The sequence below is a fragment of the Schistocerca serialis genome, chromosome 4, assembly GCF_023864345.2.
Source record: "Schistocerca serialis cubense isolate TAMUIC-IGC-003099 chromosome 4, iqSchSeri2.2, whole genome shotgun sequence".
NCBI classification, from domain to species: domain Eukaryota; kingdom Metazoa; phylum Arthropoda; class Insecta; order Orthoptera; family Acrididae; genus Schistocerca; species Schistocerca serialis.
Window position 1 is genome coordinate 313,258,026 of NC_064641.1, and position 21,916 is coordinate 313,279,941.

A 21,916-nucleotide genomic window follows, 5' to 3' on the forward strand; every position below is an offset into this window, starting at 1 on the left:
GCACGTTTCCCTCGTCGCCAATGATGTGTTGGCAAATGTGTCAACACCTTGTAGATAGAGGAGGCCGAAATGTACTTTATCTAACGCAGACGGGCGTGAATTCTGGAACAGGATAAGTAGTGAATGCTAATAAGAAAAGTATGCAGCTCCTCGAATACCTAACTTTTATTCCTTCATGTGAATACAGCATTCTTGACGAGACATTTCATACGATAACTATCAAACTATGTAAGGCTAATGGCGCCTTGCTAGGCCGTAGCCATGGACTTAGCTGAAGGCTATTCTAACTGTCTCTCGGCAAATGAGAGAAAGGCTTCGTCAGTGTAGTCGCTAGCAAAGTCGTCGTACAACTGGGGCGAGTGCTAGTCCGTATCTCGAGATCTGCCTTGTGGTGGCGCTCGGTCTGCGATCACACAGTGGCGACACGTGGGTCCGACATGTACTAAATGGACCGCGGCCGATTTAAGCTACCACCTAGCAAGTGTGGTGTCTGGCGGTGACACCACAGCTACTACTAATTGATATAAAGTTGTCTCATAGTGGTTCATTTAAGAGATCGTTTAGTATGACAGAGGACACTGGAATTGACGGTGGCGAGACTGTGACTCAAGAAATTAGTATTTTTGTAATGAATAGGGTAGGAACTGCGTCTTGTGTGGTTCAACCAGTTGGATCTACTATGCTGCAGGGAAAAACATTAATATACCAGGAAAGAAAATGTCGATTTTGATCAGATGATGGCATATGTCATTTGAGGAACAGAAGACATACTGATAATGGTTTCAGCTTCGACCGGCAACAGGTAGCGTAGTGGCAGAGCTACCATAGTGGTGTGTGTTTACCCTTTAATAGAAAATGCTTTTAGCCAGGAAGCTCAGTGTGGTACAAACGTGTGAAACAAGCATATAAGCATGGCACTGCGATGCGCTCATGCTTCCTACAGCCAACTCAGTGCGTTTGAATGGGGTCAAATTGTGGCCTTTTGAATGGCAGGATATTGCTTTTGCAGAACTGCCACCCGAGTTAGTCATGATGCATCAGCTGTGCAATTTTGGTGAAGTAAATGAGATTCTGGACGTCGACGCATCACAGGGAAACGCGACAGGGTCGTCGTATTTTAAGGGAAGCAATGGCAGATTCTACCAACACCATGGCACAGGTAAGAGGGCTTGTGGGCATAAATGTGTTGACACGATTTCTTGTGAAATGGTTATTAGCGGTGTGGCTAGGGCACGCACACCTCTAGCCCATCTCCCACTCACGCGAAGGTTCATTCTATCTGGACGGATGTGATGGTCGTTTACGCGTATGACATAGAACTGGTGAGTGCTGTCTCGTAGAGTGCATGGGTGTCAAAGGCACACTGTCTGCACCCTAGGCCTTATTGTCTGCGGTGCGATAAGCTACAACTTTCAGCCTTCTTTGGTATTTCTGGAGGGGATACTAACCAGGGGTCAGTACGTGCAAAATGCTAGCCTTGTAAAGGAAATGTGATGTATTGTTGCTACAGGATAATACTCGCCCACACGCAGCCCATCAACTCAACGTGCTCTGCAGGACTTGCAGTATCTTTCCTGGTCAGCATGATCTCCAGATTTGCATCCAATCGAATACACCTGGGACATGACAGGACGAGAAGTGACTCGTGTAACCGACAGCTAACAACTCTTACAGAACTACGTGAACAGGTTGAGCAAGTATGACGTAACCTAATACTATTCGCTACCTACAAAATCGACTGGATGTCAGTGTGAGCACCTGCATTGCCACCTATGGAGGCTACACCACGTAATGGCTTGGCTCAAATGGCTCTGAGCACTATGGGACTGAACTGCTGAGGTCATTAGTCCCCTAGAACTTAGAACCAGTTAAACCTAACTAACCTAAGGACATCACAAACATCCATGCCCGAGGCAGGATTCGAACCTGCGACCGTAGCGGTCTTGCGGTTCCAGGCTGCAGCGCCTTTAACCGCACGGCCACTTCGACCGGCTACACCACGTAATAATTTAGGTGTTTCAGCTAGAGTCAATATCTTACACCTCAGAATCACTTGTGCTATTGATCTGTAAATGTAATCACTTCATGTACTCCATACGCACTGTTGTAATAACGGGTCTTGAGCGAACAGGGAACCTGTAAATGGTTGTACTAATTTTATTCCGGCAATGTATTAGTTGTTGTAATGCTGTGGTATGTGATTATGATATTCCCGCCACTCTTAATGTTAAAGGTGAACAGCAGATTAACAGTTCCAAAACCTATATACGATGAAGATATTCTCAAGGCATTGGTGACATTGTAGGCGAAAGACTAAATGCTAATAACAGGGAATGCTCAAAGGCAACAGAGGCTAGTGCATGAGAGCACATTGGGGGATAAATGCCATAGTTTGAAGGTACTGTAATTGAACAGCTTCGACTCATTGGTGTTTTGCAGATGCATATAAAAGGGACTATAGGAAAAGTTTGAAACCACTGGGAAAGTTGCTTCGATAAGATCTGAAGTACTCACTACACAGATAACGGTAGAGTCACTTTCTGATTTTTACAGAAGAATTTCTGGTGTTGAAAAGAAAATTACTATTCTACAGGGAGGTCAGTTTAAATTACTCGAAGCTACGAATGAGCAACACACGTTGAGAAATCAAGAATGACATTTTTACTCTCTAGCGGAGTGTGCTTTGATTTAAATTCCTATCAAATTAAATCGTGTACCGGACCGAGACTCGAAAGCGAAACGGTTGCCTTTTGCGCGCAAGCGCTTTACCGACTGAACTAGCCAAGGAGGATTAAAGGCCCCTCTAACAACTTTGCTTCTGCCAGGGCCTCATCTCCCACGTCCCAAACTTCGAAGAAGTTCTCCTGCAACTCAAAGGACTAGCATTCCCGGAAGAAAGAATATTGCGGAGAAATGGGTTAGCATGGGGGATGTTTCCAGAGTGAAATTTACACTCTGCAGCTCTGTGTGCGCTGATATGAAACTTCTTGCGAGATTAAAGTTGTGTGTCGAACCGAGACTCGCACTCTAGAGACCTTCGCCTTTCGTGCTCAAGTGCTTTACCGATTGAGCTACCCCAGCTACCCAATCAAAGATCCCGGATTCGTCTTCAGACAAACAAGTATAGCAGTTTCAGAAAAACTCAATGACTTACTTAAGAGAAAGAATTTGAGAAAGTCAATAGCCCGTTGGTCTACCTCTGGCCATTATGGAAGCAGTTATTCGGCGTGGCAATGATAGTGTTGTTGGATGTAATCCTGAGCGACATCCAGAATTCTGCCCAAATGGGAATTTAAACCGTCAAAATCCCGGGGTGGTTCGAGGCCCGTAAAGCTCTAAATTTTCTTTATTGGGAAGACGTCCGGCGATTCTGTGCCAATTTAGGGTCTGGCAATCGCGAAGACGAGAAGCGCGGCATTCTCTTGCTGAAATGTCATCCCAAGATGGTTTGTCACGAAGGGCAACAGAAAGGGGCGTACAATGTCGGCAATAAGTCACTGTGCTGTAAGCGTGCTACGGATGACAACCAAACGGGTCCTGCTGTGAAACCAAGTGACACACAGGACTCTTGGTTGCCGGGCCGACAGTCAAGTTGGAAAACCATCGCAACCCAGGGCATGTTCAGACACGTCTTCGCTAGTCATCGTGGCTCCTTTCGAAGCGAGACCCTCCGCCGAATGCAATTCTACTCCATCCTATTAAATTCCAGGCCGAATGTACCAGACACCACTGAAAACAGATTACTGTTGTACAGGGATAAATGGTCGTCGGTGCAGCGGGCGCATTAAGCTAAGCGTGCTTTCGGTGAGCCACTTACTAATGGTCCTTGTGGTCACTGAAGCATCAGTTGCATGTCAGATCGATGACAATGATGAATCTGTGGCTATGAGTGCCTCTCTGACGACTGCTCGCTCCTTACTTCCTGTTGCCCATATCCATCGACCGCTTCCCTCTTGGCGCTCTGTTCGGCCGTGGTTCGCCCGTTCCTACTAACATCGTCGAGTGGTGGCATCGCTCCTAATCAAATGTCAGCAAAGCCGCCGATTACTCCAAACGACTTATTTGTACCCAAGTACGCGTCCTTTCTAAAATGGTGGCATCTGCGTCTACTCTTCATGCAGTCGGTTGCAAGGCATAGTTACTGTCTGATTGAGTACAAGGAATGATACTGACAAAGAACTTTCCCCTCGTGTCGCCATGTATATATTTATTATCCTTTCCATCTTCTGGGTGAAATTGCGCTGCAGCGTCACACATTCATCCGTCGGCCGCCAAAGTTTATACCTCTGCATAGTCCGTCGATATGTACAAACAATCCTGTTGGAAGAACATCCGCAACTGAGCATTATAGCAGAGCTTGAAAATACCGCTTCAGTTGTAAATTTCTTTATTTTCACACGACCGGTTACTGACTGATACTAGCCCATCTTCAGGTGTTGTAGCTAGGCTGTAGTCCTCGAGTGCTGGGTGTACCAGGCACGGAGTGCTGCATATGAGCGCAGAACCGCCACTGCAGAGTTACAACACCTGAACATGATATTATAACAGTCCAAAACCGGTCTGTGAAAATAAAGAAATTTACAACTTGAAGCGGTATTTTCTACCTCTGCCGTGTATATCAATTTGAATATTAATTAGCGATCAATTTATTTAACTCAACCATGGTCCGTCGATATCTTCTTTTTTTGTCGTAGAGTGTATTTCCGAAATTATTTTTACCGTAGATCAAGTGATCTCCACCGACGAAGTTTTACTGTATCGCTTGTAGTATGACAAAAGTCATAAAAAAGATAGCCACGAGACAGTAGAGTGATGAGGTGTGTATGGAAGTGGTGGAAAGGGATATCCTAATGAGTATGGAGGTTTCGTTAACTATTAAAACGATTGTCTATCCGTATACGAGTATACATGGTGGTCCATTGATCGTGACCAGGCCAAATATCTCACGAAATAAGCGTCAAACGAAAAAACTACAAAGAACGAAACTTGTCTAGTTTGAAGCGGGAAACCAGATGGCACTATTGTTGGCCCGCTAGATGCCACTGCCGTAGGTCAAACGGTTATCAACTGCGTTTTTTAAAATAGGAACCCCCTTCTTCTATTACATATTCGTGTAGCACGTATAGAAATACGAAAGTTTTAGTTGGACCACTTTTGTCGCTTTGTGATCGATAACGCTGTAACAGTCACAAACATATGGCTCACACTTTTAGAGGAGCAGTTGGTAACACGTAGGTTTTTTAAATTAAAATACAGAACGTAGGTACGTTTGAACATTTTATTTCGGTTGTTCCAATGTGATACATGTACCTTTGTCAACTTATCATTTCTGAGAACGCATGCTGTTACAGCGTGATTAATGCAATAATGCTCAAAATGATGTCTGCCAACCTCAATGCATTTGGCAATACGTGTAACGACATTCTTCTCAACAGCGAGTACTTCGCCTTTCGTAATATTCGCACATGCACTGACAATGCGCTGACGCTTGTTGTCAGGCGTAGTCGGTGGATCACGATACCAAATATCCTTCAACTTTCCTCACAGAAAGAAATCCGGAGACGTCAGATGCGGTGAACGTGCGGGCCATGGTCCTTCGACGACCAATCCACCTGTCATGAAATATGCTATTCAGTAGCGCTTCAATCGCACGCGAGCAATGTACCGGACATCCAACATGTTGGAAGTACATCGACATTCTGCCATGCAGTGATATATCTTGTAGTAACATCGGTAGAACATTACGTAGGAAATCACCATACATTCCACCCTTTAGATTGCCATCTATATAATGAGGGCTAATTATCCTTCCTCCAGCCGGCCGGTGTGGCCGAGCGGTTCTAGGCGCTACAGCCTGGAACCGCGCGACCGCTACGATCGCAGGTTTGAATCCTACCTCGGGCATGGATGTGTGTGATGTCCTTAGGTTAGTTAGGTTGAAGTAGTTCTAAGTTCTAGGGGACTGATGACCTTAGCAGTTAAGTCCCATAGTGCTCAGAGCCATTTGAAGCATATTATTATCCTTCCTCCCATAATGCCGCACCATACATTAACCCGCCAAGGTCGCTGATGTTCCACTTGTCGCAGCCATCGTGGATTTTCCGTTGCCCAATAGTGCATATTATGCCGGTTTCTGTTACCGCTGTTGGTGAATGACGCTTCGTCGCTAAGAAATCTGTCATCGTCCCGTAATTTCTCTTGTGCCCAGTGGCAGAGCTGTACACGACGTTCAAAGTCGTCGCTATGCAATTCCTGGTGCATAGAAATATGGTACGGGTGCAATCGATGTTGATGTAGCATTCTCAACACCAACGTTTTTGAGATTCCCTACTCTCACGCTATTTGTCTGCTACTGATGTGGGGATTAGCCACGACAGCAGCATAAACACCTACTTGGGCATCACCATTTGTTGCAGGTTGTGGTTGACGTTACACATGTGGCTGAACACTTCCTGTTTCCTTAAGTAACGTAAATATCCGGCGAACGGTCCGCGCGCTTGGATGATGTCGTCCAGGATACCAAGAGCATACATAGCACACGCCCGTTGGGAATTTTGATCACAATAGCCATACATCAACACGATATCGACCTTTTCCGCAATTGGTAAACGGTCCATTTTAACACGGGTAATGTATCACGAAGCAAATACTGTCCTCACTGGCGGAATGTTACGTGATACCACGTACTTATACGTTTGTGACTATTTCAGCGCCATCTATCACAAAGCGAAAAAAGTGGTCCAAGTAAAACATTCATATATGTAATAAAAAAATGGGGGTTCCTATTTTTAAAAAACGCAGTCGATATCCGTCTGACCTATGGTAGCGCCATCTAGCGGGCCAACCATAGCGCCATCTGGTTTGCTCCTTCAAGGTAGACGAGTTTCGTTCTTTGTAGTTTTTTCGTTTGACGCTTATTTTGTGAGATATTTCGCCCGGTCACTATCAATGAACCACCATGTATGACCGTACTACAGTAGAATATTGTGGTTCCGAGAGAAGCATTCATTGTGCACCAGGTAAAAATTTGTATTTTATGGCTCGCCGCTACATTCTGTTCATGTGTACTCTGAAGAAAGGGAAGTGAGTTTTCTCTCGTCTTAGACTTCACGTTTCTTTCTTTACAGCTTCTTATGCTAACATACGCTGTTGCCACTGCCTCTACATGGTCGAGAGAGTACTCGTGGCGAAGCTCTTGCACAGCGCCGGCCCGTGTCTTGGTATGTAGATCCGTGGTGCATTATTCAGGCAGCGCCGGATGAGGGCGACACGTGGGGTGGAGCAGCCGCCACGGGCCGCTGCGGCAGCGCCTACCCGTCACATAAAACGGGGTTAGGCGGGCGCACTGCGGGTGGCCGCCAGCCGCAGAGGAGAACAAGGAGTAGGAGCATGCATTTGCTGGCCTCTCTTACTTATATGGTACACCGCTAGCTGAGAAACCGAAACTGCCTGCGTACTCATATGGTCTACATCTACATCTACATCTACATCCATACTCCGAAAGCCACCTGACGGTGTGTGGCGGAGGGTATCTTGAGTACCTCTATCGGTTCTCCCTTCTATTCCAGTCTCGTATTGTTCGTGGAAAGAAGGATTGCCGGTATGCTTCTGTGTGGGCTCTAATCTCTCTGATTTTATCCTCACGGTCTCTTCACGAGATATACGTAGCAGGCAGCAATATACCGCTTGACTCCTCGTGAAGGTATGTTCTCGAAACTTCAACAAAAGTCCGTACCGAGCTACTGAGCGTCTCTCCTGCAAAGTCTTCCACTGGAGTTTATGTATCATCTCCGTAGCGCTTTCGCGATTACTAAATGATCCTGTAACGAAGCGCGCTGCTCTCCGTTGGATCTTCTCTATCTCTTCTATCAATCCTATCTGGTACGGATCCCACACGCTGAGCAGTATTCGAGCAGTGGGCGAACAAGCGTACTGTAAACTACTTCCTTCGTTTTCGGATCGCATTTCCTTAGGATTCTTCCAATGAATCTCAGTCTGGCATCTGCTTTACCGACGATTAACTTTATATGATCATTACATTTTAAACCACTCCTGATGCGCACTCCCAGATAATTTATGGAATTAACTGCTTCCAGTTGCTTACCTGCTATTTTGTAGCTAAATGGTAATTGATCTATCTTTCTATGTATTCGCAGCACATTACACTTGTCTACATTAAGATTCAATTGCCATTCCGTGCACCATGCGTCAATTCGCTGCAGGTCCTCCTGCATTTCAGTACAATTTTCCATTGTTACAACATCTCGATATACTACAGCATCATCCGCAAAAAGCCTCTGTGAACTTCCGATGTTATCCACAGGGTCATTTATGTATATTGTGAATAGCAACGGTCCTACGACACTCCCCTCCGGCACATCTGAAATCACTCTTACTTCGGAAGACTTCTCTCCATTGAGAATGACATGCTGCGTTCTGTTATCTAGGAACTCTTCAATCCAATCACACAATTGGTCTGATAGTCCATATGCTCTTACTTTGTTCATTAAACGACTGTGGGGAGCTGTCTCGACGCCTTGTGGAAGTCAAGAAACACGGCATCTACCTGGGAACCAATTTTCTGTTAGAAACGAAAACAAAAGCTGAACTGTATTCCTACCGAAACGTCGAAAAAAATTCATTTCCATGTTTTTGTAAAAACACCTTACAAGTCATACGATGAAATACGCATAATATACAGATCTGCGAATACTGTACCCAAATTAAGTAACATGATTCCAGACACTTTCAGCACGCTGGGCGCAGCTACTTTGCGTGTCTCAAACGCGATTTTGAAAACGTCCCTATGGCAACGCCTCTTCGGAGCTCTACAGATGGCTACTGTTTAATACCCGTTTGCGCAGTTTCAAACATCCCCTTAGAAAAATTAAGAATGACAGTGCTGGTAAACCTCTACGTTATTTGATTTTCAAACAGCTGAGCAAAACTAAATGTACTCAGACGTTTCTCTCTACTTATTCTGATCATCACTAAACTGACACATAATATTTTTTTAGCGCGACGCAATCTGACTTTCAATCATCTCTACAGAAGAGTGGCCTAATAACCTATACTTTTCATGAATCACTTGCCTCACAAAAATCTTCGTTAGTCGAACTATTGCAATACAGCGAGCGCCAATACTGCCAGCTAAATAAAAGATTCTAACTACTGAAGGCTGGTATACAAGATGAATCATTAACGACTGATAGGCAAAGTTGGCAAATGAAATAGTTTGGTAGAGAACAAACAATGTATTTACCTTAATAGTGTTCAAAAGTCATATATCAGTTCATGACATCCACTCTTACAAATTTCCTATTTCTGACGGACACACGTCCAAATCGTCCGCTCTCAAAACTCTGCCATTACTCTCTCCACATCCACCACTGCTGACGGCTGAGCTCCAACTGCACAACGCTACATGCTGTTCACATCCAACTGCCCAACACTACAATAGCAAATATTCAAACAATGCGAATCAGCCAAAGACTGCACACAGCACAGTCAGTGATTTTCATACAGAGTGACACGTGGCATTACCAACATAAAAACCTAAACAGACTACTTGCAAAGTGAAAGCTGTCATAAGTGCTGTCAGATGTCGGGGATTTCCATTATTTCACTGGACCGTACGAGTGTCTAAGCAGTAAAGAATAAATAAGTTAAAACGTCAAGCACGGTGCGGAATGTCGTCACGCTTCTCAATGTTTATGATGTCACATATCTTGAACTGTGTGTCGTACAGTGACGTATTTGTTCAGATACAATCAGCGGTACACGTGGTTAATGTCTGCGAAATCAGTTGCAATAAGAGCTCATGGCAAAGAATCAATAAATTTAAACTTCAAGCGTGATGCGACAGTTTCTAATCATCTCAATGCCTATGACGATATGTCTCCAGTTGTATGTGTCAGTTTGTAGGTACATTCAGGAGCGTATGTGGATACTGATTGCAAAATGCGTTGAGAACGGAATTTGTAGAAAAGAAGCAGTAAATTTAGACGTTATGCACAATGTGACAGCGTCTCATTCTTCTCAGTCTGTACGACGTTATTTCGAAGTAAGTGTAATACCATGACATCTTTCTGTAGGTGGCTTTTGAGGCATATGTGGTTATAGTCTCCGAAATTCATTGTGACAGTTCTTAGTGTTACAGAAGTAATACATCTACAAAAAAATGTTCAAATGTGTGTGAAATCTTATGGGACTTAACTGCTAAGATCATCAGTCCCTAAGCTTAAACACCACTTAACTTAAATTATCCTAAGGACAAATGCAGACAACCATGCCCCAGGGAAGACTCGAACCGCCGCCGGGACCAGCCGCACAGTCAATGACTGCAACGCCCCAGACCGCTCGGCGAATCCCGCGCGGCTAATACATTTACATGTCGTACATGATGCGGCAATTCCTCGCGCATCTCATTATACATGACATCATATATCCTGAACTATAAAATTTTGTATTTGTGTTCCACAGCCTCTAGATGCATGTTGAGTAGAAGGCTGAAAAGCGATGTTTATTTAATCGTGAGATTAGCTAAGTTCTGCTAAGCATCATTGACAAGCACCTGTGAAACCGACATGAAAAAGCACTACATTGCCTTCGTACATCGCCATGTATAAGTAACACTTTACCACCTCGCATTAATATAAACGATTACAGTCCAAATTTCCTATTTACATTTTAAATACCTGTATGAGCCGTGAGCTGCTAGCGCTCACGCCGTTTATTGCTCGTCATCTTGTTTTGATGGATCTATCGCCTCGTTTTTCCTTTAATTCGATTTACTGGCGTCATTAGGTTGCTGGTTTGCTTTCCCGTGAGTGGCAGCAGCAGCGCTTATCGATAAGTGCTATGTTGTACCATCTCTGGGGCGACCGCTGTATTTCCGGGTCGTCGGCTGTTTGGAGTTCATTTGGGAGCTCAGTCGCGACGCAGTAACACTGAAGTGCAGTCGGTGACGAAGCGCCAGTGAGGTGCGGACAACCGGTGCTCGCCGACCGCTGGAGACACATGAACTGTCCGACGGAAGGAGATCGGAGAGGGACCACCGTTGGTTGGTTGCTCGGTTGGTCGTCTCATCGGACGACGTGTATTTGGTCGCCGACCGCTTGTGGAAACTGTCTGTGTGTTGAATTGATTCGTCCGTGTTGTTCCACAGTGATTGCCTTCACGGTTGTTCGAGTTCTCGTGCAAGTGTGTTACGTGGAACTGTGTGTAGCTTTTGTCATTTCCAATGATCAAATGAATTCTTTCTGCGTACTGGAGTAGGCAGTTTGTCCGTTACAGCAGAGGGAATTGATTAGGTTGATGGATGGTTCTTCAGCCATCCCTATGTCGTGTGGCCACCCGATTAGTCTTACGCTTGGCTGCCTGTCTCGCTTAAAATGTTGTTAGAGTTTCCTCCCCAGGCCGACCTTTGGAACACTTCTGAGCAACACTGTTTGTTGTTTGTGATTGTCATTTTATTTGGTGGCAGGTACTGTGCCAGGCCTTCAGCCGTCTATTATTATTGTATGTTTTATGTTTAGTACATGGCGTTGAACCGAGCTTCATAACAACTTTAAGATCAGGCGTTCAGCCGTGTTTCTTTTAAAATTCTTGCTACCCTTTATTTAGGCCTTCAGCCGCCTTTGTTTCAGAATCTATGGCATTAATATGTAAATCCTTGTCAGTAAGGTTTCTCTTTCATTACCTTGAGTTCTTGAAACGGCCTTGAGCCGTGTTCCGTAAAAGTTTATCTTAAGGTTGTCTTTAATTATTCTTGAGTAATTGTTTGGGTCTTCAGCCGACAAGATACTTCAAGTTTTCTTAAGGTGTTGTTCTGTTGTACAGTGTAAAAGCTTATCTTTGAAGACGCTCTTTTATTATGTAAAGAAAAAATTTCATTGGGCTTTCAGCCGAAGAATTAACTTGAATATTCCTTAATATGACCTTCAGCCGGAATTTCTTTATGCTTGGCGTCTAAAGGATTTCCTTAGCTGATCAGAAATATTATTTTCGCCTTTTGCCGAGAAGGTATTGTAATTTTACTTACGAAAGCCATTCAGCAGTTACTATAAATTCTGGTGTTTTACAAGGAATCATTTAAACTTGTTTTGGAGAAGTTGCTAGGGCCCTCAGCCGTGAACTGGTCTTTGTTGTTTTAAAGAAAAAATTGTTCATTGGTTCGAGGAATGAAGTGTGTGTGTTCTTGTATAACTGACAGTAATTGACCTTGGCCGCTTTCCACAACTTGATCCGCTCTGTCCTGCGAAACCAGATTTCACTGTATTTCATGTCGTTTTCAAATCACTCTTACAATACAAGTAAAAAGGAGCCATAGTCCTTCATTTTACGAAAGGATCCACACTACAGCGACACCTTTTAAAATCGGTTTCTGAACTCCGCCCCGTGTGCAAACACTTAGTAACTGACAGCAGCTGGTAATCCGTCGTCAGAATACATATTCATTCAAAGGCTTTAAAACTCTCGATAACACACATCATAAAAACATTACATATATTTCTGGCGTGCCAGACTTAGTTGAGACAAAGAGTCTGCGACCAAGAAATACATTAAGGGCATAAAAATAGGCATAAAGCATTATATACAATAGATGGCATATAACTGGACAGACTTCATTATTTTAAACATCATATGAAGAAAAACATGTATCAGGTACGAACAAAATTCAACAAATTGTGGAAACAGTTTGCTCCATTAATTGCTGTAGTGCCAAGTATAACGATAGCCTTATATCGTAAGCCATTAGCTGAATTTACACGTTTTACATTCCGTTGTTATACTTACATTATGTGGCCACATAACCCTCCTGGTTTGAGGCTTGCTTTCCTCTTTTTAAAGTTTTTTCGCACGTTATTTCTCTTTATACTGATCCGATCCTATAGTTTTTTAATGTATTTCATATTATGATACTATACACCTTAATTCATAAAATATTTGATTTTCCCAACACTTGTTGATACATTTTATAGAGCAGGTGACATCTGGTTGCCACCCTTTCACGCATTGTGTATTGGTTGTTACTTAGATTAAGAAAATCTGAGCGTTTTCTTTCTGTACAAGTAGTTAGATCCGGCGGCTGTGTATCTAGAAATAGCTTTCAGACACTGATGACCTACGATATTTATAAGACATTCTTTACACCTGGCTGTCCATCAATTAATGTATTCTGTTTCGATAATTTGTGGGATTTTGTTATATATATAACAAAACCATATATATATATATATATATATATATATATATATATATATATATATATGGTTTAAAATTACGTCGTTTGTCCAGTGGTATGCCATGTATTGTTGACAATATTTTATGTCAGTTTGTATGCCCTTAATGTGCTCTCTGTTCATTGACTGTTTGTTATACCTGACATCAACTAAGTCTGGCACGCCAGAAATATATGTAACGTGCCTATGTTATGTGCTGTCGAGAATCTTAAGGCCTTTAGATGAATATATATATGTAACAACAAATTACCAGTGTTAATTATGCATGCCGATGTATGCAGACAATGTAGTGCTTTCCCATCTTGGTTTTGCAGGTGCTTGCCAATGACACTTAGTCGAAATCAGTTAATGAAACAATTAAATAAAAATTTCATTACAGCGTACTACGGACCATGTTCACATTTAATACACTCCTGAGCTGTGTTAGCCCCCACAGCGATAGTTAGCTGAGACTAAAGAAGATGTGTGCGGAGGTTGTTTGAAATGGCTCCAGCGGATTAGGAGGAGATGTAAAACAGTCATCGAGTAAGACAGAAGTGATTTCTGGCGTTGCCCAAGATAGTGTTATAGACCCTTTGCTGTTCGTATCTATATCAACGATTTAGGAGACAATCTGAATAGCTGTCTTAGGTTTTCTGCAGATGACGCTGTAATTTATCGACTAATAACGTCATCAGAAGATCAAAATAAATCGGAAGACGATCTAGAAAAGATATCTTAATGGTGCGAAAATTGGCAGTTGACCCTATATAATGAAAAGTGTGAGATCATCCACATGAGTGCTAAAAGAAATCCGCTAAACTTTGATTATGTGATAAATCAGTCAAATCTAAATGCCGTAAATTAAACTAAATGTCTAGGAATTACAATTACGAACAACTTAAATTGGAAGCAACACATATAAAATGTTGTGGGGAAGGCTAACCGAAGAATGCATTTTTTTGGTAGGTTACTTAGAAAACGTAAAAGATGTACTAAGGAGTACTTACACTACGCTTGTCCGTCCTCTGTTAGAATACTGCTGCGCGGTGTGGTACCCTTACCGGATAGGATTGACGGAGTACATCGAAAAAGTTCAAAGAAGGGTAGCACGTTTTCAATTATCGCGAAATATTGGAGAGAGTGTCACTGAAATGATACAGGATTTGGGCCGGACATCATCAAAAAAAGGCGTTTTTCGTTGCGACGGAATCCTCTCACGAAATCGCAATCAACAACTTTATCCTTCGAATGGGAAAATATTTTGTTGACACCGACTTACATAGAGAGAAATTATCACCACGATAAAATAAGTGAAATCAGAGGTCGTACGAAAAGATATTGGTGTTCATTCTTTCCGCGCGCTATACGAGACTGAAGTAAAAGAGAATTGTGAAGGTGGTTCGATGAGCCGCTGTCAGGCACTTAAATGTATTTTCAGGGTATCCATGTATGGTAGATGTGCAACATACAGGCTCGCTCGTGCGCTCAAGTGCGCGTGCGAGTGCGCTCTCTCTCTCTCTCTCTCTCTCTCACACACACACACACAAACACACACACACTCACACACACACACACACACACACACACACACACACACACACACACACACACACACATGCATTATATATTACGTACGGACTAAATGCAAACCACATCCAATCTCATGAAGTTGTGATACATATTTTTTTTTTTTTTTTGAGTCAGCAGTCTTTTGACTGGTTTGAATCAACCCACCACGAATTCCTCCCCTGCCTCAAATCCTCCATATCACAATCAGAGTAACACTTGCTGTCTATGTCCTCAGTTATTTTATTTTCTGGGTATGTTCAAATTTCCGTGTGCCTTTACGTATTTAATCCCCTACAGTTCTCTGTAGTATCGCGGAGGCTATTCCCTGATGCCTTACGACATGTCGTATGGTCCTCTCTTTACTTATTTGCACTGTTTCCGTAACACTCCCTTCATTCATCGAATCTTTGGAGATCCTCCTTACACGTCATCTTACCACTCTACCTAATTTTCAACATTCTCCGCTAGCAACGGAAGGGCAAAAGCTTCGATTCTCTTCTCTTCCGCTTTTTACAGTGTCCATGATTCACTACCATGCAATGCTGTGCTCCAAACGTACATTCTCAGAAATGTCTTTCTCGGAATAAGGCCTGTGTTTGCTGTTAGATGGATCATAAAGAGCCAAACAGAAGCAGTGTCCCGGAACATGCAGCTGACCCACACAAATACACCGCTACATACACAGCAACTTTTGCTGAATGGTAGTTGACGAGACGCTGTTGTTAGTCCCTTGGCTCACATGGGTGGTCAGTTACACGTCTGTTCGCCCATACACATCTCTGCAACAATTGTTAACCCCCTGTTAGAAGCTTCAATAACCATCCTTTGGCAGCGTGGACCACTGCCAGACGTGCAGGAAGAGAGCCAATGAGATTGCATGAGGTATCAACTGGGATGTGGAGTGATGCCAACTCCATTGCCGTGTCCAGCTATGATAGGTTTTCGGCTGGGGAACCATGACACTAACAACCCGATCGAAGAGGTTCCTCTGTATTGACTTTAAATCCAGGGAATTTTGTGTGTATGTATGTGTGTGTGTGGGGGGGGGGGGGGGGGAGGGCCGGTCTTCGAACCACATTCGTACCCTGCTTGCCTATGAAAAGCAAAATACATGTAGGTGTGGACATGGGCTGCAAGGACAGGCGCCTGCTGCATACACAGCAACTTTTGCTAAATGGTAGTTGACGAGACGCTGTTGTTAGTCCCTTGGCTCACATGGGTGGTCAGTTGCACATCTGTTCGCCCACACGCCCGCATCTCGTGGTCGTGCGGTAGCGTTCTCGCTTCCCACGCCCGGGTTCCCGTGTTCGATTCCCGGCGGGGTCAGAGATTTTCTCTGCCTCGTGATGGCTGGGTGTAGTGTGATGTCCTTAGGTTACTTAGGTTTAAGCAGTTCTAAGTTCTAGGGGACTGATGACCATAGATGTTGAGTCCCATAGCGCTCAGAGCCATTTGAACCATTTTTTTGTTCGCCCGTACACATCTCTGCAACTATTGTTAACCCCCTGTCATTGATGGGCCATGGTGCACCACAGTTGCCTTGGTGCTTCTCTTGGATAGAGCCATTTTGCCATTCACAGAATGCTTTACCAACTGCACCCCGTCAGCAGATTACATACATAGCCTTTTCGGTAAAGCTTCCATCACTGGTCTCAAAACCAGAGATTATGATCCTCTCTACATCAGATAATCGTCTCCGTTTCTCCATTACAGTGAAGGCTGCACTGTTGTCCGCGTTCCACCCACTAGCTTTATGTACCCTCCACTGATAGCCCTGGAACCTAACGTTTCAAAGAGGTTACTGTACCTTGACGTCGAACGTAGGCGGTGGTCACAATAATATGTCTTGTTCATGTATAAGTAAGACCAAATTCATCCCAAGTTTCTACCTTCATTCGTGTAAGAAATACTGTTTTCCGAAATCAGATGAATCAGTTTGAAACCCTCCGCATTTGACTTCCCGTTTTTGTTCCTTCATAAATATAATCACCAGAAGGATTATGGGCAAAGAACATTCAGTGCCTCATCCTTATGATAATGTTAAGTTGCGTAATGTGCTCATAGATCTGGTAAACACTGAAGTGAATTGGAATGGAATGGAGTTATTTGAGAAATGTCTGGATAAGATGGTGAAAGGAGTGCAGTGAACTTTGCGGAACCTCATTATTGTAGAATGTATCATGTAACAAAGAATAGCAGTTATTTGGTAGAAGGTTGGGATGTTGTGGTACGACGTTGGGCTGTGGTGGGATAAAAGAGGGTGTGGGCAAAGTTATCATATACTGGAAGCTAGGGACTCACATTCGCGGCATTGTTCAGAGAGATGTGTGAAATCTTCGTTAAAGATCGTTGGGTTAGCAAGTACTTTGAATCTATGTTTCTGGAAATTTGTGTTCAGTTTACTACGTCACAGTCAGAGGATATGTTAGAACTGCATTTGGCTACTTCATGTCTTGACAAAGTCTGTATAATCCATTTTATTTAGGTTATATTATGAGTCAATTCATTATCCTTATATCTCTAGTAAAATATTTTAGGTAGTATGGTATTATCTACAGCTGAAGATTCGATTTTTTACTGTGTGAAACCAATGGCCAATCTCGTCCACACTCACAATCACTAATCCAGACCTATTTTGGTGATATTTGATTAGATTGTTAGATCATGATTCAGAAAGAGAGTGAATACTTTCATTGTAGGCTGAATGTTGACCCTCTAGTTTTTGTATACTTATAGACTCTTCATTCCTTCTTCACTAAGTTTCACATTTTAGGGCCATCTTTTGTGGCCAACTCATTAGCAGGACATCTATAAGACCACGCCCTTGCCCGTTCCCATGTGTCCTTTGTAAAATTGTGCGTTTGAGTGTGTGGTTAAGAAACTCAATTATGCATGAAAAAAGTCATACACCTTTATGTTGCCCGGTTTGAAAGCCTAATACCCTTGCCCATCATTGATCCGTCGGACCTTGTTCCTTTTTTATGACATAACCTTTCACCATCCCTCTACCCTAAATTTGAAAACTGTCATTGTGAAACGTGAAATAAATGACGTTCCGCTAATCTACTTCCACTAGTAGTAGAATACCATGCAAATCTTTTACAAGAATCATCTCCTTCCAGATAAATACTGGTTCAAGGAGCCACCTACCTACTGCGAGTGCTGGTAAGGGGTATCAGACATATGTGAGTCCGACTGCAGGGAAAGTTTTATGCACCAATTCCTTGGAAGTACCTAGAAGTGTTCTGATGAAACAGTCATACATCGATCCTGTCCTACCGAATCGTTTTTAAATTGATGCTCGCTATTCGGAGGTTGTCGCCACTCTCGTCAGTGTCCACAACAGTATCTTTCTTTTTTAGTCTGAATCCAAAGATATGCAATCAAATTGTAACGTCTCAAAAATGGCAAACACACATCAAAGTATCGAAAACATGCGCAATAAAGTATTAAGGATCTGTGAAGTACCTGGAATGTTTGTAAAATCAAAGAAAAGAATGATGTTTATTTAACGTGAGGAAGTAACTATCTGAATCTTTGTCTAAGGTGGGATAAGTATTTTCTGACTGGTGATCCAAAAAAAATTTGGAAACTTAAAATAGGTCATGGAGAGGAGGTTTTTCTTCCGTACGGTATTTGACTTTTTAAATATGTTTTTGTCTATCAGATTACTGAGGTTAAACATAGATAGAAGCTTTGGATATAAACCTTTTCAATCGCAGAGAAGAGGTTATTAAAACTGAAGATAGATATTTTTCAAACCTTTCTAAATCGTATTCCATGAACGAAATATGATGAAAACCATTGGAAGACGTGTGTTGTTCTAAAAGAGGACTAAGAGAGAAGTTGAACTTTTAAAACATCAGTCTTTTACTGTAAAGATAGTTTTTTCCGCTAACCATCGTAACATACACTTCAAAAAATTTATAAGACAGGCAAGGTACGAATTCATGTAGCTGAAAGAATAAAGAGAGAATAATGTTTCAGCGTCGGCTGTTTCTTTTCATTACTTTCTGGACTTGTTAAATTGCACAGAGTTAACTGGGAACCACGTAATATCAGCCAACACGAACCCTCTGTTATTTCCACTGTGCGGCCGTTTAAGTAATCTGGCATTAAAAGGGCTGTTTAATGCTGCAAACACTTATCCTGACCTACTTCCTCTATTGCCAGATTATACCAGCTACACACGTAATTCCTTGCATCCCCGTTAAGCGTATTTTTGGGCGTAAAACACGCTATAAGCATTTCACGTAATGTCTGGTTTCTTTTCCGCGAGGCTTTAATAAGTGTTCCTTCGTCATCAACCCAGTTACTGTGAGGTGTGTACCCAAATGACTAACGACATCCCTTAGGAATAAACTTGTCCACAAGGGTTGTGCTACATGACTTACTTCTAGCAGGCGTATTCTAATGGTATCTCAATTAGATATATTTTAGCATTTCACCTAGATACCGTTTGTCAATAATGTTTATATTCTCAGTTCTGTCAAATTCGCTAACTACTAACTGCTATATCTCAAATACTTATACTTTAGCACCTCAACCGAATACCATTTGTTGATATTGTTTTAGTTCTCAATTCTATGACGTGCGATAACTATTGACACTGTGCTCCATATAAGGAATCTTGTATCTACCTTGATGAGTGAATTGTAGCACACTGACACAGATAATATTCCTCAAATACAGACTCATTAGAAAAAGACTTGGACAATTTCAAAAAAGGGCAATATATACAGATTTTAACATGTTTGTTGTTGTGGTCCTCAGTCCTGAGACTGGTTTGATGAAGCTCTCCATGGTACTTTATCCTGTGCAAGGTTCTTCATCTCCCAGTACCTACTGCAGCTACATCCTTCTGAATCTGTTTAGTGTATTCATCTCTTGGTCTCCTCTACGATTTTTACCCTCCACACTGCCCTCCAATAATAAATTGGTGATCTCTTGATAACTCAGAATATGCCCTACCAACCGATCCCTTCTTCTAGTCAAGTTGTGCCACAAATTTCTCTTCTCTCCAATTCAATTCAATACCTCCTCATTAGTTATGTGATCTACCCATCTAATCTTCAGCATTCTTCTGTAGCACCACATTTCGAAAGCTTCTATTCTCTTCTTGTCTAAACTACTTACCGTTCACGTTTCACTTCCATACATGGCTACACAGCATACAAATACTTTCAGATACGACTTCCTGACACTTAAATCTATACTCGATGCTAACAAATTTCTCTTCTTCAGAAACTTTTTTCTTGTCAGTGCTAGTCTACATTTTATATCCACTCTACTTCGACAATCATCAGTTATTTTGTTTCCTAAATAGCAGAACTCATCAACTACTTCAAGTGTCTCATTTCCTAAGCTAACTCCCCTAGCATCACTTGATTTAATTCAACTACATTCCACTGTCCTCGTTTTGATTTGGTTGATGTTCATCTTATATCTTCCTTTCAGGACACTGTCCATTCCGTTCAGCTGCTCTTCCGGGTCCTTTGCTGTCTCTGACAGAATTACAATGTTATCGGCGAACCTCAAAGTTTTTATTTCTTCTCTATGGATTTTAATTCCAACTCCGAAATTTTCTTTTGTTTCCTTTACTGTATTCTCGATATACAGATTGGATAACATATTGGATAGACTACAACCCTGTCTCACTCTCTTTCCAACTACTGCTTTCCTTACATACCCCTGGACTCTTACTGCTGCCGTCTGGTTTCTGTACTATTTGTATATCGCCTTTCGCTCCCTGTATCTTACCCCTGCCACCTTCAGAACTTGAAAGAGAGTACTCCAGTCAACATTGTCAAAAGCTTTCTCTGAGTCTACAAATGTTAGAAACGTAGATTCGCCTTTCCTTAACCTATTATCTAAGATAAGTCGTGGGGTCAGTATTGTCTCACGTCTTCCAACATTTCTACGGAATCCAAACTGCTTCCCCGAGGTCGGCTTCTAACTATATTTCCATTCATCTGTAAAGATATCATGTTAGTATTTTTCAGCAGTGGCTTATTAAACTGACAGTTCGGTAATTTTCACATGTGTCAACACCTGCTTTCCTTGGGATTGGAATTATTATATTCTTCTTGAAATCAGAGGGTATTTCACCTGTCTCATACATCTTGCTCACTAGATGGTAGAGTTTTGTTAAGCCTGGCTCTCCCAAGGCTCTCAGTAGTTCTAAGGGAATGTTGTCTACTCCCGGGGCCTTGTTTCGACTTTAACATTTTACAGACAATATAAAGGAAATTGAATCTGTTTGCTGACATGGAGTGAGTTCGTCACTTAGTTTAAAATTTACTTTCCATCTATAAAAAAGTAAACAAAATATCTCTGTTTGCTTTCGACATGTTCACAGCTGAATAGTTAAATTGAACGGAAATATTTAACTGATTATTCATAATTAGGTTAATCGGATTAAGAAAATTCTTGTTACAGCGAATCTCCAGTCAGTTCGCACAACAGACTTTGTGAGAACAATTCTTACAGTAATAATAAAATATGCTGCGAAGTTCAAACTCTGTTTATGTTCTGTTCTTCAGTAAGCGTTGGGCTCATATCCTGCTACTAACCTTTGAACTTCTGATATTTCAGTTTATAATTTTGAAATATTTTTCTTACTTTCGAGAGGTGTGACAGTCTCATGGATATGAGGGCAACATCATCGATCCTAATTCGTCTGGTCTTTGTCGATGTACAGCTATCCGCTCATAAGTTTCTTTTAGCCTCAATATATAAACCAATTAAGTGATCTGGTACAGTAATTCCAATATTTAAAAATGTCAGTGGCGATTGAGATTATTATCCCAGCACAGACAGTCTTCATACAAAAAATTCCGATGTTCTGAAAACTGAAGTACAGGCTGAAATACAGTTCTGGACATTGTTAGGAATTTTTCTTGTCGGATAGAAAGACTCTATTTTTGATGTTTTTGTTACGAGCAGTCAAACTGAAATTTTGTACCACATATTTGCGCATTTATCTTACAGGGAAAAGCTCTCCGCGCCCATCACCTACTGCAGTTTTACAACAACTGAGGTTCATACAGCTTCTTCTTCGTGTAAAACGTAATTATCTTTGACTCACTTATCACAGAGTTATACAACACATGCATTAGTAT